We start from the raw sequence: 7,575 nt of genomic DNA, 5'->3' as shown, positions 1-7,575 counted from the left end.
TCGAGTCTTTTCAAAACACGTGGATTCTTTTTTACAAATTTCATATCAATTTGTCCATTTCGAAACATATGCTGTGCATATGCACAGCCAAGATATTTAACAAAAAATGGTTTTCGTACGGCCGATTTGCTGAATAATATGCAATTAATTAACAAATTCAACCCGATTTCAAAAATCACTGAGGAAGGTTGTACAAAGGAGGGAGGAAGATTTAGTGGACAGTTCCTTCTAGATGGGTTATGGACAAAAGGTCGAAAGACAAAAGGTCAAAATGACAAAAATTCGAAAAACAAAAGTCGAAGAGACAATTGGTCGAAAAGGACAAAAGGTCGAAAGGACAAAACTTCGAACGGGACAAAAGGTGGAAAGAGCCTAAAGTTCGAAAGAACAAAAGGTTGAAAGGGGCAAACAGTCGAAAGGGACAAAATGTCAAAAGGGAGAAAAGGTCGAAAAGGACAAAAAGACGAAAGGGACCAAAGGTCGATCAAGAACAATTTGATAACAAGTTGGGTGTATTCCAAAAGAATTCGTTAAATGTATTCAACTTCGACCTTTTGTCTTTCGACCTCTTGTCATAGATTCCTCCTAGTCGGTAACGAGATATTGGCGGTGCTGAGGCACTGGGTAATTGTCAAGATTTGGAAGGAGGAGGTCCTGTCGCATGAGTGGATGAAAGGTCTCATGTGCCCCATCTACAAAAAGGACGATACGCTGGATTACAGTAACTACCACGCAATCACATTGCCGAATGCCGCAAACAACGTACTTTTCTAAATTTAATGCCGTCGACTAGCACCAATCGCAAAAGAGTTTGTGGGGCAGTAGCAGGCGGGATTTACGAGCGAATGCATTACCACGGACCTGGTGTTCGCCTTAAGCAAAAACGCTCATTAGACCGGTTTCTCTTCGGAAACGAGACCTAGATGATGCTCGTGGTGAACCAACTTGGAGTCTTCGAAAGGAAAGTGCTGCGTATCATCTATGGCAGGAAGCAGATGGCGTACGGTACGTGGAGAAGGCCAATGAATCACGAGTTTCATCAGCCTTCGTTCACACTTCGCCATTCGGGAGGCCATGATGTCAGACAATTACCTGGAGAAAATAATTCTGGACAACGATTCGACGGGCATAAGAAGACGAGGTGCGCAGCGAGCAAGCTGGATCAATCAGGTGAAAGACGATTTGTGCATCCTCGCTAGACTGCGTGGCTTGCGACGAACATCCATGAACCGTGCTGAACTGCAGAGGCCACTCCCGCCTTTGCTGAATAAATAAAATAAATTATACGGGACCGGATATTTGCGGACCAAGACATGGGGAGCCGCTGCAGGGAATACAATTCTGGTTATCTTACTTGTAAGTGACAAATATTTGAGTTGCTTTGTGAATTCTCCATTCCTGAATGTTCTGTGTTTGGGCCTGGAGATAGACAATTAAAATTGTGAAGAGAACTTCCCAGACACAAACTTTATATTGCTGGTGCCACATAGTACAAAATAATTCAAGGTGCCCAAATAGGATACACCAAATTGAGCTATGTATATGTATAATTAATGAGAAGTGAGAATATGGAGTGAGGAGTTAGAAGTGGAAAGTAAGTAATGATAAGCTCAAAGTGAGAAGTAAAAAGTGAGAGCTATGAAGTAAGAATTGAGAGGTGAAAAGTAATAAGTGAGGAATGGTGAAAAGTAATAAGTGAGGAATGGGAATTGAAAATTGAGATGTGAGAAGTGTGAGAAGTGAGAATAGAGAAGTGAAAAGTGAAAAGTAAGTAATGAGAAAAGAGAAATTCGAAGTGAGAAGTGAACAGTGAGAAGAAGAAATTGAGAAGTAATTAGTAAGAAGTGAGAAGTAGGAAGCTGAGCTTCAAATAATGGAATGTTTTTGGTGAAGCCCATCGACCTTTTTTGGCACCCTCACTTTGTACATATTCATATTCGGCTGAACATTGACAACTTCCTAACAATGTATTTATTTAGATTTCGTTAACTAATAAATTACTGTAAAACTGAACACTTAAATGATGATTTCAACAATTACTCACATAGATCTGACCTTGACGTTAAACATTTGGGTCAATTTTAGTGCCAAAAGTCAACATAATCAAGGCCAATTATGTTTTATTTAAACGCAGTGACCATTTTCAGTACCAATCAAATGAATGAATATGTGAAGAAGAAAACTGAGTAAGTCATTCTATGTTTTGAGTAGTCATGCGACGTTTGTCAATATTCGGCCCGAAGTTGCTTCGTGAAGGTGAATATTTTATGCTATGGTGGGAAGTGCTAAGTGGGCTTTCTTTTTCCTTCTACTTTCTTTCTGTTACCCTTTTCTTTGGCATTTTCCCTTATATTTTCTTTCCCTTTCTTATTTTTTGTGAGTAATGAGTAGTGAGAAGTGAAAATGTTAAGTGAGGATTGAAAACTGAGAAATGAGAAATTCGAAGCGAGGAGTAAAAAATGAAAAGTAAAAGTGAGAAGTGAAATGGAAGAAGAATAAAGTGAAAAGTGGGAAGTAAGAAGAAAGATGTAAGAAGTAAGAAGGGAAAAGTGAGAATTGAGAGAAAAGAAAAGAGAAGGACTAAGTGATAATTGAGCGGTAAGAAGTGGGAGGGGAAAAGTAAGGAGTGGGGAGTGAGAGGCAAGAAGTGAAAATTTATTTAGATTTATGAAGTGAAAAGTATAAGTGAGAAGTGAGAACAGAGGACAGAGGATTGAGAAGTGAGTAGTGAGATATAACTGGTGAGAAGTGAGATGTGAGATTTGAAAACTGTGACTCCTTCTTACTCCCTTTTTATTTCTTCTTCTTTTATCTATTTTCTCCGTTCTTCTTCTTCATTCCCTCTCCTGTCTACTTTCTTCCTTTTTTATTTTCCTTCACCCCTTTCCTTATTTCTTCTTCTTTTTTCCGCCTTCATTCTTCATTATCCTTCTATCTTTCTTATTCTTTTTTCTTTTCTCTTCTTCTATTTTCCTTCGTTTCTTTTCTCTATTCCTTATTCTTCCTTCCTTCTTTTTTCTTGTTTGTTCCTTCGTCTTTTTTCTTCTTTCTTTTTACTTCTTACTACTTCCCCCTTCCTAATTACTTCTTCTTTCTGTCTTATTTCTCCCCACTCACATCCTACTTCTCAATTTTGCTTCTCGCATCCTAATTATCATTCCTCACTTGTCACCAAGCTTGCTTCTGGTTTTTTCACTACTCACTTCCTACATCTCACTTAGAAACTATCGCATCTCACTTCTTTTCACTCACTACTAACTTTCTCATTTCTCACTACCCATCACTCACTTCTCATTTCTCATTTCACTACTAAGTAGAGGTGTGCGCCGGTCCGATATTCGTCGGCGGCGGCGTTTGTAAGAATTTTGGTTGGCGGCGGCGGCGTTTTCGGCGTCACGCCGAGTCATTTTGGCCGGCGGCGGCGGCGTGAATCGACGTGGCGATTTTTTTTATTACGTTTTTAAATTTTTTTTGCATTTTTTTGGGATATTTTCAAGACATTAAAGGAAGAATCTATTGATTTTTGCATGAAAAATCTAATGACCTTCTCCAGAAAATTCTATAAGTTTTTCAAAAATTTGGAAATTATTTTCGTATTTCCCATAGGAACTGCTTTGAAGTTTCGAGAAATATTTGGAATTTCTAAATAAAATTGTTTGGAGTTTCAACAGAAAATGGGAAATTTCAGAATTTTCACGAAAAATTGTTCTTATTTTCTTCAGGGAAATCTTCGGAAATTCGCGGAAAGTTTCTGTTGAGTATTCTTCGAAATTTGCACAAAAATCTTCATAATTGCAGGAGAGTGTGGCTGGTAGAATGGTTGTTTTCATGTTGACTTTCTCAGCCTAGAATAATTAGGACGGCTATCCGGGCAGAAGCGATGAACAGATTAACAAAACATGATATGGACTTGATTGATATAAGAGATAAAAGAACAGGGAACAATATCAAAAATTTGCACCGAAATATCATTTAAATATCAATATATGCTATGGATAAGAACAAACTAATGGCACATGATATTGATCACTTATTAAAAATAGCATAACTTGATGTTCCCATGATATTTTAGTGCAAAATTTTGATATTATCGTCTGATCTTTTATCTCTTATATCAATCATGTCCATATCTCATTTTCTATCTAATCAACATTTGATATTAATGAGCTATTTTCGTCTATTCGGGTAGTTTGGCATGGCCAACGATAAAACAGTCAATTCTTAGAAATTTTCGCGAAGGATTTTTCAAGGAAAATTTTCTTGAATTTTCACGAGAAATTCTCCGTAAGAAAACTTTTTAAGAGTTTCTACGGAGGATTGTTCAAAATGTAGATTTCAATAAAAAAAAATCTTTGGATTTCAACGGAAAATTGTTCGAAATTATTGGATTTCTACTGAAAATTCTTTGTACAGTAGACGTTCGATAACCAAAAGTCATTGAACTGCAATGCTTTTAAATGCAATTTAATAGTTACATAAGATTGCAGTTATCGGACAGCTGAACTTCTAAACGATGTCAAAGTCTATGATCTGCATTGCACTGCGCAATCAGGTGCACTTCTATTGCGTCGGACGTCGTCTGACAATTGTTTGACGACAAGAATGCGTAGCAGTTATCGAACGGCATTCGCTATCCGAAACGAAAACATGTTGCAGTTATTGAACGACTAGTGTATTGTCCAAAAAAAATTCTTGGGAAATTCCATTGGCCAAAAGCGACATACTGCCGAACTGGTAAATTGGACGAAAAAGTTGTTTGCCCTAACAGGTCGTTTGGCCGAATATGTCATCAGCCCGAAAATGCCGTTTGGCCGAAATGGTCGTTTGACAGAATGGCCAAAAATATCGTTTGAGCCTACATATTATACGGCCAAATGCCAAAAAGGGTCTGTATATTCAAATATGATGTTACGCAAAGGTAGTGAGGGGTTGTGAAATTTTTGTTACAATTTATTATGCAAAATATGGGGGGGGGTGGGTGTCCTTCGGAATATTTTAATAATTTAGTTAAAAATATCTATCGGTTCGGCCTTATGACATTTACGTTGAAAAGGCCTTTTTATCAAACGACTTTGAACGAAATTTCGTAACCTCTACTTTTCAAGTCGATACTGACCTTTAAGTCAAAAGTCATCTACCCAAATCCCATTAAGCCGAATTGAACGTTTATCCAAAACTGTTATCAGGTCGAAAATGGTTTGACCAAAAATGTAGTATGACCGAAAGCGGCATACAGCCATAATGGACATTCGGCCGAAATGTTAATTTGGCCGAAAAAATCGTTTAACCGAATAGATCATTTAACCGAAAATCTTTTAGGTAGGAATGGTCATTTGGACCGAAAATGTCTTTTCTGCAAAACAACCCTTCCGGCCAAATATAATTTTCTGTCAAATGACCTATTCGGCTGATCGTCTTTTTGGGAGAATGATCAGCCAAACGACACTTTTCAAAGAAGTTACTAAGTAAGATTGCAGAAAGGGCATTCTTGGGCCAAACGGCTTTTTCTGCCAAATGACAATTCTGGCACTTTTGGTCAAATGATCCGTATTCGGTCAAACGACTTTTTCAGTCGAACGTCATTTTCAGCTAAATGACCTGTTAGGGCAAATAACTTTTTACAAGTTCGGCCAAATTTTCTTTTTGCTTTCATCCAAACTACATTTTCGGTCAAACCAGTTTTGACCTGATAACAGTCTCCGTAAAAATTTAATTTTGCTAAATGGTACTTGGAAAGATGTCTTTTGGCCTAAGAGTGAAATCAGCAGTGATTCAAATCGTTCGGGGCTGTCAGTTTGAATATGAATCTGAAACATTAATCATCCCAGCAGCTGTTCTAGATTCATTTTTTATACCAGTCAAATGTCAAAAAAATAAAACTGGTATAACGCTCCGTTCTATTTTCTGCAGATTTGAACCACGATTGAATCACGAAATTCTAATATTTTCCAATTGTTTTGATGTATGAATGCGTCATTTTATCTACGGATCAATCCACTTTGCAATTATGGTGCCTTTCTTGGCGGCAACATAATGATTTCATTTAATTGAAAATTTGAAAAACATGAATGGAACACTGCTGAGGAAACCAGAGAGTTTGTTCTATTTTGCTCCAGATTCAAACTAGAATAGTGGTCGAAAATTTAGAATGAAACTGAGTCACTACTGATTTCACTCTAAAGGGCCAGTATCGACTCAGAAATAGAGAGGCTACGGAATTTTGTTAAATGGTCAATTGACAAAAAGTCTATTTACCCAAACGAGTGATTTTTGATCATATTACCCGTTCAGTCCGAGGTTCAGTGTTATTGATATTTGGCCGTATGACCCGTTGGACCAAATTACATTTTCGGCCAAATGGACCATTCTGTCAAAAAACCATTTCAGCTAAGCGGCATTTTTGGCCAACGATCGTTTCGGCCAGATGACTTACTAGAAAACGGATTGTTACTGAGTTACCAGTTCGGCCGTCTGCCGCTTTCGGTCAATGGAATTTCCCAAGAATTTCTTATCGAATATAGAAAGAATTTTCTGAAGAAATAAAAAAAAATCCTCAAAAATTCCGAGCATTTTTCCGTTGTTTTAAAGTTGGCTATGTCAAACTAGCCGTCTAGTGATGAACTTCTCCTGTGAAATCACTTAAGGATTAAAAAAGCTAGCCGTCTTAAATAATCTAGATTGACAAAGTCAACGTTAAAGCATCCCTTTCACAAGTCACAATTTTCTGTGTAAATTTCAAAGAATACTCAACAGAAACTCAATAAGAACTTTCCGTGGATATTCCGAATATTTTCCAGTAGAAATTTGGAACAGCTTCCCGTGAAAACAGCTTCCCGTGAAGAGATTCTCATGTAAATTCCAATAAGGGCTCCTTTTGATAATTCTAAAGAGTTCTGGAAACTTAATAGTAGTTCTTGTGGAAAATCTGAAAAAAAAATCCAAATTAATATTCTGGATGTATGTATGTATGTGTGTGTGTACAAAAACGTGAAACACATTTTTTTGTAATTAACCTTACTTGCAACAGGTTGCAATCGATGCGGAATCTTTCCCAATTTTTCACTATTTAAAAATTGACCCAATCGGCCAATGCGTTTCGGAGCTTTTGATAAAACATTATTTTTTCAAAGCCTAATTTTTTTAATATTAAAATATTGCTGTAACGCATACAAATAAGCGAAAATAAATGTGAATTGATGGAAATAACTGAATCTATCTCCCTGCATTGCATTTTTGACCTCTCTTATGTGCTTTTCTTGTTACTCTTATGTGTTTTCTTGTTTTATAATACACGAGAAAGGCACCATCACCGCTAGGTGGATTATTCTGGGTTTTATAGACGAATATTGAAACCCGCGAAATGAAAGTTATACACCTTTTTATTGCACTTCTTTGCAAGAGTGAAATTTAAAGTCGCGCGAAGATTATTCCACGCTTATTTACCTCCTCCCACTTTCTCACGAGGTGCAAACACGAGGCAACCGAAGGAAAATGCTCGCCCTTTGGGTTTGAAGCAAACGACGCGACCCTCTCTCGCTCGACCGTTGTTCTGCATTGGCATTTGTGGGTGGGTGG

This window comes from Armigeres subalbatus, chromosome 2 (assembly GCF_024139115.2).
Source record: "Armigeres subalbatus isolate Guangzhou_Male chromosome 2, GZ_Asu_2, whole genome shotgun sequence".
Lineage (NCBI taxonomy): Eukaryota > Metazoa > Arthropoda > Insecta > Diptera > Culicidae > Armigeres > Armigeres subalbatus.
Note: the sequence above shows the minus strand (reverse complement) of the source record.